Source organism: Desmodus rotundus, chromosome 3, assembly GCF_022682495.2.
Source record: "Desmodus rotundus isolate HL8 chromosome 3, HLdesRot8A.1, whole genome shotgun sequence".
Lineage (NCBI taxonomy): Eukaryota > Metazoa > Chordata > Mammalia > Chiroptera > Phyllostomidae > Desmodus > Desmodus rotundus.
The window spans coordinates 194,035,725-194,046,953 of record NC_071389.1 but is presented as its reverse complement, the minus strand read 5'-3'; the positions used below and the strand labels follow the sequence as shown (position 1 = coordinate 194,046,953).

Here is an 11,229-nt window from a genome sequence, read left to right as displayed (position 1 = left end):
CCTCCTCCCACCAGCCCCAGGCTCCTCCCAGTAGCCACATACTGCCACGTGTACCTCTGGAGGAAGGGAAGAGCACAGGCAGAAACTCCACACAACCAGAAACAGATGGCAAGAACATTATGGGCGGGGCCTAGTGGGGGAGAGCCGGGGCCAGCAAGTGGCCGGGAGCCAGAGAGGAAGGAGGGATTTCCACTACACGAGTCAGGAGCGAGCTGGGCCAAGCCACAGGGCTGGGAGCCTCTGGCCGGCAAACCCAGCAGGATGGGCAGCTGGGATTGTAAGGGCAGGGTGGGGAGGGGGTTGGTGCTGCAGCCTGGAGATGGTGGTGTGGGTGGGAGGAAGTGGTAATGGGGGTCCAGGCACACAGAGGAGCCAGGGGACCCTCTGCAGGGTGGCAGCACAGGGTGGGGGTGCAGGTGGCCATCTGGCTGACTGCCTTTCACTGCAGGAGGTAATGAACTGACATCACAAACACAGACGTACATGAAATAGAGCTTGTTTTATTTCTCCACGCCTCAACTTAACTTCTATTAGGCACTTCCTTTCTGCTGAAGTCAGAGAAATGTGCCTTTGGCCAGCTGGGGTTCCCAGGTTCCTCTCCCGCCATATTTCTGGGGATGGGGGCCGCATTGAAGTGCCAGTGGGCAGGAGTCACCTGGTGCAGCATGTCCACGTGACATGCTGAGTGTGTCCATGTCCCACCTGCCCTGGGCTCCTGGTTCCGCCCACATACCTGCAGAACCATGCTCATTCCTGCAGAGCCTACGGGCCCTCGTCCCTCATGGGGCACAGAGGGTGGCAGGTCCCTTTGTCCAGGTGCTCACCTCACAAATTCTGTGTCCCCCAGAGGGCTGTCTGAGCCCAGCCCCATCCACCTGGATCCACCACGTGGTGTTGCTGTCTCGGCACCTCCACTGCCTCTCTGGGGTTCTCCTTGGGGAGAGAGGATGGCCCCTCTGAATCTCAGGTGCCCCACGCCTGCTGGGGGAGCTTCCTTGAGTTCAACAGAGGCCTCTGGAGAGGCCCTGCCTGGGTTCACGTCTAACCAGGTAAAGGAGGGCAGGCGACCTGACCTCTCTGTGTCCTCAGTTTCCACCTGGAAAAGGGGATGATGATAACAGCATCTACCCACAGGACTGTTGTGGGGACTAAGAAGTAAGTATGTGTGAGAGACTGGCATGCAGCAGGCTCTCTTGTGTGCCCAATATTATCACAAGGAGACACTTCACTCGTGTCGTAGGAGAAGAAACTGTCAGGTGCCAAGAGACTGGAGAATTCCCTGCAAGTATCATGTGCGGACTGACACCCGTTACACAGGCTCTGCTCTGAGCTAGGCCCAGGGCAAAGCAGTGAGCAAGACGCCCACACGGTCCGGTTCCTGCCCTCACGTGGCCGGGAGTCCAGTGGGGGAAACAGATGCCATGCAGCTCATCCCACCAGGACTTCAGATCAGGGTAAGTGCTCTCAAGGCATCATGGGAGAAGCTAATTTGGAAGTGAGGGAGGGAGAGGAGGGTCAACTGAGACCCGGAGGTGGAGGGGTCAGCACAGGCACAGGCCTGGAGGAAGGACCCTGCTCAGCATTTCCTAGGGACCCAACGAAGGGCCAGGAGGCAGGAAGGTGCCAGGTTCCCAGGACCTGGGATTTTGCTGTCTATCCAATGGGCAGCAGCAGAAGGAGTTTCGGGTCATCGGGTCAGAGGTGGACCCAGGATTCAAACCCAGGCCTTTCCAAGAGGCATACCCCTGGGCTGTTATTTCTCAGAGGATGACTGGAGGATGCTACACCTCCTCAGGCTCTTTGGGCCGGTCTTGTGAGAGGGCAGGACCCTTACAGGAGTTTATGGGGAGCTTGCACCCTTGGGCCTCGACACCCTCCGCCAGTGGGTGCGCTGAGCCACTGGCGCCGGCTGGCGAGGGTCGACTGCCTGCATCTGCTCCAAACTCCGCCTTCAGAGACGCAGGATGTTGGCTTGGAATAGGCCATGGTGGCAGTACCTGCACCATAGTAACTGGCAAATGTTGCCATTTTAATTTTTACAGAACAAGGCTTTCGTGAAAACTGCAGCCCTCGGTGATGAAAGGATGTTCCCTGGAGCATTTGCCACCATCACGACCACCATTCACAGGAGAGCGGGGTCTTTGAGGCCCCTCTCCCACCAGGGGTCCCAGCAGGCTTGGTGGGGGCAGGGCCTTGTGAAGGAGATACTCGGCTGTGGTCCCCAGGAGCTCACTGATGACCTCCTCTTTCCCTGACACCCCCTCACCCCACCACCATCCCCCACCCCATCGGGGGCCTGTCTCTCTACCCTGCCCCCTGGTGGCCAGGGTGGTTGATGGCTCCACAGGAGGCCCCAGCCCCAGGGGGCCCAGCCTGGGTCTTGCCTCTGGGATTTGGGAAGCAGAAGGCACTGCTTGTTGGCTGGATGAATAGGAGTCCTGGAATTTGAGGATGTCAGGGGGTGTGGGGAGGCCTTCCCCGTATGCTCCAGCCAAGCAAGGCCCAGGTGTGGTGGTTTTGTTTTGTTTTGTCCTCTGCGTGTGTTTTGTTGACCGTGGCCCACTCTATGTCTCTAAGCTCATTATAACCTTAAACCACATTTCCTTTCTTTCTTTTTTTTTTTTTTTAATTGTTAGAGAGAGGGGAAGGGAGGGAGAAAAAGAGGGAGAGAAACATTGATATGCAAGAGAAACATGGATTGGTTGCCTCTTGCACACCCCCAACCAGGGACCTGGCCCGCAACCCAGGCATGCGCTCTGACTAGGAATCGAACTGGTGACCTTTCAGTTTGCAGGCCCGTGCTCAATCCACTGAGCCACACCAGTCAGGGCTAGAACCACATTTTCTAAAAACAAATTGCCTATATAGTCTAAGAGATTATTTTTTCCACCTCGTTATTGAGATAAAGCCTTAAAAGGGTTCATCCAGTAGCTTGCACTTATTCCTACACTTGACCCAGGACTGCCCTGAAAACGCAGGCCAGGGTCACTGTACCGACTTGCTTCCTCTGCTACCTAATTGCTTGCATTTGCCCTGCCCCCACAGTAAGAGAAGCTTCCTTGAGTTAGGCAGACCTCAGTTCCCACATGTCCCTGTAACTCCCCCAGTGCCCCGTGCGGGGCTGCCAGCAGGAACTCGGCGAGTCCCTGTGGAAAGAAGGAAGGAAGGCATAGATACCTCCCCGTCCTAGTAACAAGACCTCCCTCCCTCCCTCCCATGCTTCCTTCCTTTCTTCCGCCCTTCCTTCTGTCCATCCATCCCTCCATCTATCCTCCCAACGAATACAGTTTGAGCATCCACCCTGAGCCACACATGGCTTTAGGTGCTAGAGAAGCCATGGGGCTCCATGGACTTGACCTGTGACTTTGATGAGCCACAGTCCAGCCAGGAAGACAGACACCAAAGTCCAGCTAATTACAAATGACAGCAAATGATGGGGGGAGAAGGGCAGGCGGTGAGACTGAACGGACTCACGTCACCTTTAGATGGGATGGGGCTGGCCAGGGCAGGCCGCTCTGAGAGAGTGAGCACAGGCCAAGGTGGCAGCAGGGGAGACACTGAGGCCAGGAAGAGCCTGGAGCCTTCCAGGAGCTGACAGGCAGCCAGGGGCAGGAACTGCAGGCCTGGGCCTTCAGGGCAGGCAAGAGATGTTGTATCGTAAGTGCAGCAGGGACCCTGCCTGTGGGGACATGCTCTTAGGTGATTTTCATTTGGAGAGACCATGGCTGGGGCCAAGGGCATGGCAACGATGCTTGGGAGGCAGAGTGAAGGACAGACGAGGGGAGGGAGGGTGGAGGATATGGGTCAGGACTGGGGGTGTGGGACTACGAGTCCTCAGCGCTCCAGGGGAGTGGGGGCTGCGGGCAGGGGTGGACACCATGGCCATCGCTAAGGGAAAGCGATGTGGGAGAACAGAGGGCTGGGGCCGGCAGCTGTCTCAGAAGCCTCAACAGTCATGGCCAGGAGAAGGGGGTAAACTCATTTTTGACCGGCACCAGCTAAAGGAAGATGAGGAATCACCTGAGTTAAGTTCCCTGCTCTACCTGGATGTTAAGTGGGATGAGGGTTTTTGGAAGACTGGAGGTCAGAGTTCAAGCCCCCACCGCGCTGTGTGACCTAAGCCTAATAGCTGCACCCCTCTGAGCTCAGACCTGTCCTCTGTGCGGAGAAGAGATGGACTTGAGAGCCCCTGAGCTCCCTTGGAAGTCCCTGGTTTTGACTTTCTTCTTTCTTGGGCTCCCCTCACATTTTCTTCCTGGAACAGAGTCCCTGCCTCCCCCCCCCTGCCCCTGCTCCCCGACCTTGCCACACGGGCCCCTGGAGCTCCCAGGGAGGAGAAGGTGCTGCTTCCCATTTGGGCTGCTCTCCTTGTCCAGGCCTCATCTACCTCCTGCAGAATAGGTCCTGTGCGGAGGCAGTGGAGAGGCCAGCACCGCCCTCTGGTGGCAACTTCTGGGCCCACATGTCACTGTGCCTTGTCTCTCTTCAGCTCAAGTACGGTATCCTTAAAGCAACTATCAACCATCTTTTGTGGGTCGAGTCCTGAGGCTGGCGTCAAGGAGGTGGGTGGTGAGGAGGAGGGGACGGGAGGGGGAGACGGAGGGATCCTGTGTGTGGTGCACAGAGCTCCGCCAGGTCAGCCGGACTCGCCCCCCCCCAGGGTGTCCTCGTCTCTGCCCTGGGAATTGCGGTAAAGGAGCGCACGTGGTTTCAGTGGGGACTAACAAGCCACGGGCCCGAGGTGCGGGGCAGCCTCCATTCATAACACATGTGTGCTCAGCGCCTTCAAAGGAGCCCGCCACCCGGAGGGGCACACCGCTGTGTGTGGACACGGCAGCCTTGGGGTTCCTCTGGACGCCAGGGTCTCAGATGCTTAGGGGCCCTTTTAGTGCTGTCCCTGCAGTGCAATGGAGGCTCCCCTGCCGTGGCTGCTGCGGGTGGGGAGACCTGGCCATGCAGGTGCCCTGCAGATATACTCTGAGTAACATTGGCATTTCCGGGAGCCAGGGCTTCAAGGGCCTAAGGGAGTGGGGACCCGTCCAAGACAGCAGAGACCTTGGGCGTGTGAAGCGTCCCTTACCCCTCAGTCAGCAGCTGGGCACACCTGTGTGTCCACCAGTGCCGGAATGGGCTCGCTCCTCGGGGCGGGGGGGAGTGATCTCCCTGTCACAGGGTGAATCCAAGGGAGGCCAGCACTCTGAGTGAGATGCTGTGGAAGGGAGCTGGGCATCGGGTGAGGATTGGACTCGGGGATGTTTAAAGTTCCAGGTGTCTGCTTAGGCTACACAGGCCTCTTTAACACCTGTGTCCACGGGGCCTCTGCCCCTTGGCTCAGGCTGGTCTCTGACCCTTGCCCTGTGTTAGCCATGGTCCATCCTTCAAGGTCTGGCCCAAAGCCTCCTCCTCCAAGAAGCCTGCTCTGCAGAGGCAACTGCCCAGGGAGTGTCTGAGCACCTTACCCAAACGCGAGCTATCACCACAGCGCTCACACGTGTGCCACTTCCTGTTTCCTCCAAGGGGCCTGGACCCCCAGAGTGTGGGCTGCGCCTTGACGACTGTCAGCTGTCCTCTGAGCCGCCAGAGCTGATACTGCACCTGACAAATGCTCCGTGCTGACCACTAGGTGTTCTTACCTCCCATGCCTGGGGAAGCGGGACTCAGACTACTCCCGGAAAGGTGGGAGGTCAGGGAAATGGAAGGAAGGCCAGAGTGGGTTCTGGAAGGCCAGCTCAGCCAGGACAGGCCAGAATGGCCAGGAGTGCCCCCGATTCCTGCAGCTCTCTCATTGCAGACGCAGCAGCAGCCCAGCAGTTAGGAGCCTGTCTTTTGGAGCCAGATGGCCTGGGTTCACTTCCCAGCCCTGGTGCTTACCACCTGAGTGAGCTCAATCAAGATACGGAACCTTTCTGCGCCTTCATTTCTCCTTCTGTAGAATAGAGTAAGGGTACCGAGCGGAAAGCATTGCTGCCAGGATTAAATGAGTGAATATGAGGCTTCTCCAACTTCCTTGTGCGCACAAATCGCCTGCTGAACTGGTTGAAACGCAGATTCTGTAGCTGAGATGCTGCACTTCCGATGAGCTCCGGGGGAGGCTGATGCTGCTGGGCCTTCGCCTGGCCGGTGGGGAGCCCATAGGGGTCAGGTGCTTAGAAGAGGGCCTGGTGCATAGTGAGGGCTGGGGGCAGCGTTGCTAGCTGATGTTACCTGGCATCTCTCAGGGAAGGCTATGGCTTCTAGAACTTTCCACCCTCTCCATCCTTCACGATGTTTTGCTCTCTGGAGCCCTGATGGTGCTGTGGCCTTTGATGTCTCTGAGGTGGGCTGTCTGAACCTCCTTGGTGCTCTGGGCCCTAAGGAGGGACAGGTGTTGGGGGCAGGCCAAGGGTGATTTTGGGAGAGCTGAGAAGGAAACAGGAAGAGGGCTGGTGGCAAGGGGTGGCTCAGAAGCCCCCTTGTAGCAAGTGTCCGGGCTTGCTGTGGTGTGAGTTTCACAGCTGAAACCACACACCTCATAGCTTCCCCCGCCCCCTCCGCTCTTGCCGCCCCCTGTTTCCTGCAGGAAAGGCACAGGTGACTTCAGCCAGAGTTCCAGTAGCACTTCTGGGCTGGGACCACAGGCCTGGACCACATCCTCCTGATTGAAATGTCCCGTTCCGTCCCCTCCAGCCACCGGTGCGCTGGCCAGCCTCGTGTGGTCCCTGAGCCCAGGCTGGGGCTGGGGTGTGGCTGGGTTGCGGCTGAGGCTCTTTCGAGTTCTGTCAAGGAGGTGGGGGTGGGGAGTGGAGGGGCTGAGTGCCTGGTGTCGAGAGAGAACCGTGCTGGGGAAGCTGGGTGGCCCAGTGTCTCAGCTCTGCCCTCACGCACTCCCTCTCCCTGCGCACCCCTGTCCCACGGTCACTTCCACCTCCCGGGCTTGTTTCGAGGAGTCCCATCTGGTGACCTATGGGGAGTGGTCTGGGAGCCCCAAATCGCCTCCCTCAGTTGGGAGTGAGCAAGAGCCTTCGGGCAGGTGCAGCGGGTTGTGGCCTGAGCTCCAGTTTGAGGTCATTTCCCGGAGAGCAGCTCTGGCCCCGAGAAGTAAGCCAGTCACAGTGTTCCTCCGGCTCTGCCCCAAGAGAGGTGACACAGCCTGGGACTCTTCACCCTCTGCTGCTTTCGGGTTGGCTCATGAGCTCTGGGAGGCCCGTGAGATCAAGGTCACTGGTTCAAGCCCCACGTTGGGGGTGGATGTGAACTTGCCCTCTATTCCACTCAGGTGGCAGCCCTCCCCTTGTCTGGTTCCCTCCTAAACAGAGGGGCAGTTCAAGGCCTCCTCATGCCAGGAGCCCCCCTGAGGGCTGAGAAGGACCCCTCCTCCTCTGAAGGAGCAGGGTGCCGAGGTCGGATGCTTGACATCAGAGGACACACTTCCTGGAAGAACTTTCAGGATCTTGGGCCCAAACAGGGAGGCCTGGCCTCTCCGGCTCTGGCTTGCTGGGCATCCTCTGGCCTTCTGTTTCTGGCCGCCACACCCCTTTCTCTTTGGAGATCTACCTTTCTGTAAGAGGTGAGATCTTGGCCGAGCTTCAGTCCAAGTGCCCTGTCTTCTCTAGCCAGCCAGGGGGTGGGGAGGGCTTTCTACCCCATCGTAGCCAACGAGACTCGGAATTCTAGTGGAATAAAGCCAGGAAACAGCTGGAGATGGGCACCTTGAAGGGATCTTTGCAGCTGGGCCCTCGCAGCTGGCCTGGAGTCTGTGCCCCCTGAGGTCCCATCTGCATCTGTCTCCAGAACCTGTGGGCCTCTCCAGATCCTTCTAGCTAGTTCTGTTCAGCTCGACTTCTTCATAGGCCTTTCCTGTGGTCTGTAGCCCCTGCACAGTGATTACTGCAGGGAGGGAAATGGGACTGCTGAGCTGGTGGCCCTGCTGGGACTGACACCCAAGTCTCTAGACTCCCATCCGGGGCTCGTGTCCCCTGGGAGGAGCCTGGGGCCTGAGAGGGGCAGTGGGACCGAAACGCAGAAAAACTGAAGGGAAGAAATGAGTGTTCCCGTCTATGGCCAGGTGTTGGGGGTGGGGTGTCCGTGGTTTGACTGCTGGGCAGAGTGTGAGGAAGCACATAGAAACTGGGCAGGTGGGAGGGCTGGAAGGGGTCGCCCTGCAGAAAAGAACCAGGATTTGGTAAACAGAGTGCACCCTGACCTGGTTCAGCCCAGCGGTGGTGGGTATGCAGTGGGAGGACTCACACGGGGCTGTGTCTAACTCACTCTGAAAGTGAAACCAGCCACCCACCAAACACGGGGGGCCCCGCCAGTTCTGAGAGCTCTGGGAAGCCTGTCTCTCTATTCACCAGCACTCAAAATGGGAGCCAGGCATCGAGTCAGATTCAAGGTGGCAGAAGTCAGGCCTTTGTCCCCATGCCCGGCCAGGAGGACATCCACTTGTGACCCCCTTTTGAGAGTGCACCAGGCTTGGTCTGGGAGCCTCCTGTACTGCCTGAGGTCTGAGGCTGGCGACCGGGCCTGTGTGACAACACAGACCCTGTTCCAAGGGCCCCAGCAGAGGGACGACCGCGGGGACAGCACACGCTCTTGCTGTCCCGTTGCTCAGTGCCACCCTCATCACCAGGCTGGTCAGCGGTGGCAGAAGGGTAGAGCGGGGGTGAGGTGCTGGAAAGTAGAGGTGACCCAAGCGTCAACCTGTGCACTAGGTTGCTGCTCCTCCCTGCCGGCCAGAGGCCCCTGTGCCTGTCAGGGGTTTCAGCTGCAAACCATAGAACCCAGCCTGGCTACTTTGCTTACAAGAGGAGTTTATTCAGGACGCGCTGAAGTGCGGGAATCTCTGGCAAGCCTGGGAAACCAGGCAGCATCTGCGATGTGATGTTCTGAAGCCACCCCCCCTGGAATTCTCTGCCTCCTTACTTGCTTCTCTTTCTCACACCGAGGGCTGTCTGCAGCAGAGGCTTCTGATTGGGTGAGCCTGGTCACGTGCTACAAGGGAGGCTGGGAAAGTCCAGTTTTTGCTTGTTGCTTGAGACACGTCAATTCCTAACGAAGTCAACACCCAAAACACAGGAAAGGTTCGCAAGGCTGCTGTGTGACCACAGCATGAGATAAATATCTGGCCAGAAACATCCTTGATTGACGGTCCTTCGTCCGCCCTGGCCCTCAGTGCCACCCTCCCTCTGAAAGCAGCCCCTCCTCACAATGTGGGGGGCTGGCAGGCCCGTGGTGGGGTTTTGTTGTGTGTTTAAGTTAGAATTAGTGACCAGTATTTTCAATGAGAGAATTTCACATTTAAAAGTATCTCAGTGTTCTGCTTTTCTTGAAACTTCAGGATTTTCTGTCAGTCTTCTGCCATTTCTCCTGTAAATGGAGCCCCCAGTTTGCCCTGGTTCCCCCTTCCCGCCCCGCCCCCACAATGGTACTGCAGTGGGGGCTCCTGCCCGAACCCACTGTGAGGGAGACTAGGCTGCCCCCCTTCTGGAAAGCCACTGATGTCAGAGACCAGCAGAGTCAGGTGGATGCCAGTTACCGGCTGCTTGTCCAGGAGCGCCGTTGGCCCACGGCACCTTCACGGTGCAGTTGGGACGGCCCTGGGAGTGTGCCCACCAACCTGCAAACACAGAAACAGCGTCAAGGGAATCTCTTTTAAAGTTGGCGCTGCACCTGTGTGAGCTCACAGGTGGGCAAGGCTCTGGGCTGCCAGTGCAGGCACCGCGGGAACCGCAACAGGGTCCCCACACCACATGCTTCCCTGAGTGCCTCCCAAAGGGGCTCTTCTCCGGGAGCCCCCATGGCTGGCCTGGCACACCCCGAAGCTTTGCATCGATTGGCCTGAGCGCCCCCCTCAGGCCCGCTTCGGCTGCTGTGCCCTGGGGAGGAGACCCGTGGTCTCTGCGGCCTGTTTTAGGATCTGCCCCATATAAGTGTGTGTCTTCTCTCAGGCCACCTTAGTTAGGTTCTTGAGGTGGCAGTGGGACTGGCATGCCAAGATGCCAAGAGGCAGGGACCAGAGGAAGATTTTATTGTCTCATTATATGATGCAGGGCCAGGTGGGACCCAGGGCTGGCCCACCTGGCCCCTGCTCACTGCCTGACGCTGGTGTCGTTGCTGAGAAGGGAGTTCGAGGTCCCCTGTTCTCTGGGGTCCAGGGTCCCTGGCCCCAGATTTAGGCTTGACTGGGGGTGTCATTCCAGAGCTGGTGTGGATTTCTGGCCCCATCTTTTGCTTTCCTCCAGGCAGACACTGTGGACAGGCGGTGGCGGCAGCCAGACACACAGCCACCCAAGAGGGACATTTAATTTCTTTCCGGTTTTTAAATAAAAACCTTAAGCAAAAAAAACCAAGCAAGCAGAACTGCTCGATAGAAAGGAACCGCTCCCAGACGCTGGGCAAACATCACACATCGTCTTTCCTCACTGTAACACCTAGACTGGTTTCTGAGAAAGATCACAGCTTGGGTGAAACCTGCTTAAGTGTAAGAAAAAGTAAAGATTCCTTTCTGCCTGTTTCCCACGGGAAAGGAGACCGTGGCAGCTGGCGGGTGGTCCGGGAAGCTTCCCTGACTGTCCTCGTTCAGGACCCTGGCTCGGCTGCCAGGATGGACTCGGGGGGCTTAGGGGTCGGTGTGATGTGGGACAAAATGTTTCCCCCCCTGGGCTCCCTGGTCCCACTGGCCTGGGGACTCAAGGACATTTTCAGGTGAGGGCTGGTGTTCAGAGAGCCCTGAGGGGCACTCCACCTCCCACAAAGGGTCCCACACTTTTTATTTTGATTTTGGTTCTAATTTCATTTGTTTCCTCAAGTAGGCATTATGTTCCGATGAAATGAAGCTCAAATAGCCCAGAAGGTCATTCAGGAGAGTTCGGCTCCCTCCTGTGCCTCCTGGGCCTCCCAGCCCCCCTCCCTGAAGGGAAATACTGCAGCCAGACCTTAGGGGTTTCGTCCAGAGCTCCTCGGGGCACATACATGCCCGTTCCCGGACACGCTCGCACCGCGCACACACTCACACTCACACATGAATGTGCGGCACACCCACACACCGAGACACCCCCCTCACACACGCGTACACCCTCATCCACAGAAGGCTCACCTCCATACCCATCACACTCACACGTGCGTGCTCAGACCTACTCACCCTCACACACATCCTTCCAAGTGCACACATGCATACCCTCACACAGTGAGGCTTAGTCTCACACATAAGCACCTCACACAGCCTTACAAACCCCTCCACGTGCACACACA

At 57.9% G+C, this 11,229-nt stretch overlaps 1 protein-coding gene across 1 annotated transcript in view; it reads left to right on the top strand.

The window, feature by feature from the left end:
- The first annotated feature begins 3,533 nt into the window (after positions 1–3,533).
- Positions 3,534–11,229, top strand: part of IL2RB (interleukin 2 receptor subunit beta) — a 28,840-nt gene continuing 21,144 nt past the window's right edge. Inside the window, exon 1 of the mRNA XM_045187236.3 lies at positions 3,534–3,657. The gene's annotated coding sequence lies outside the window, so the exon portion shown is untranslated. The remainder of the gene's footprint in view (positions 3,658–11,229) is intronic.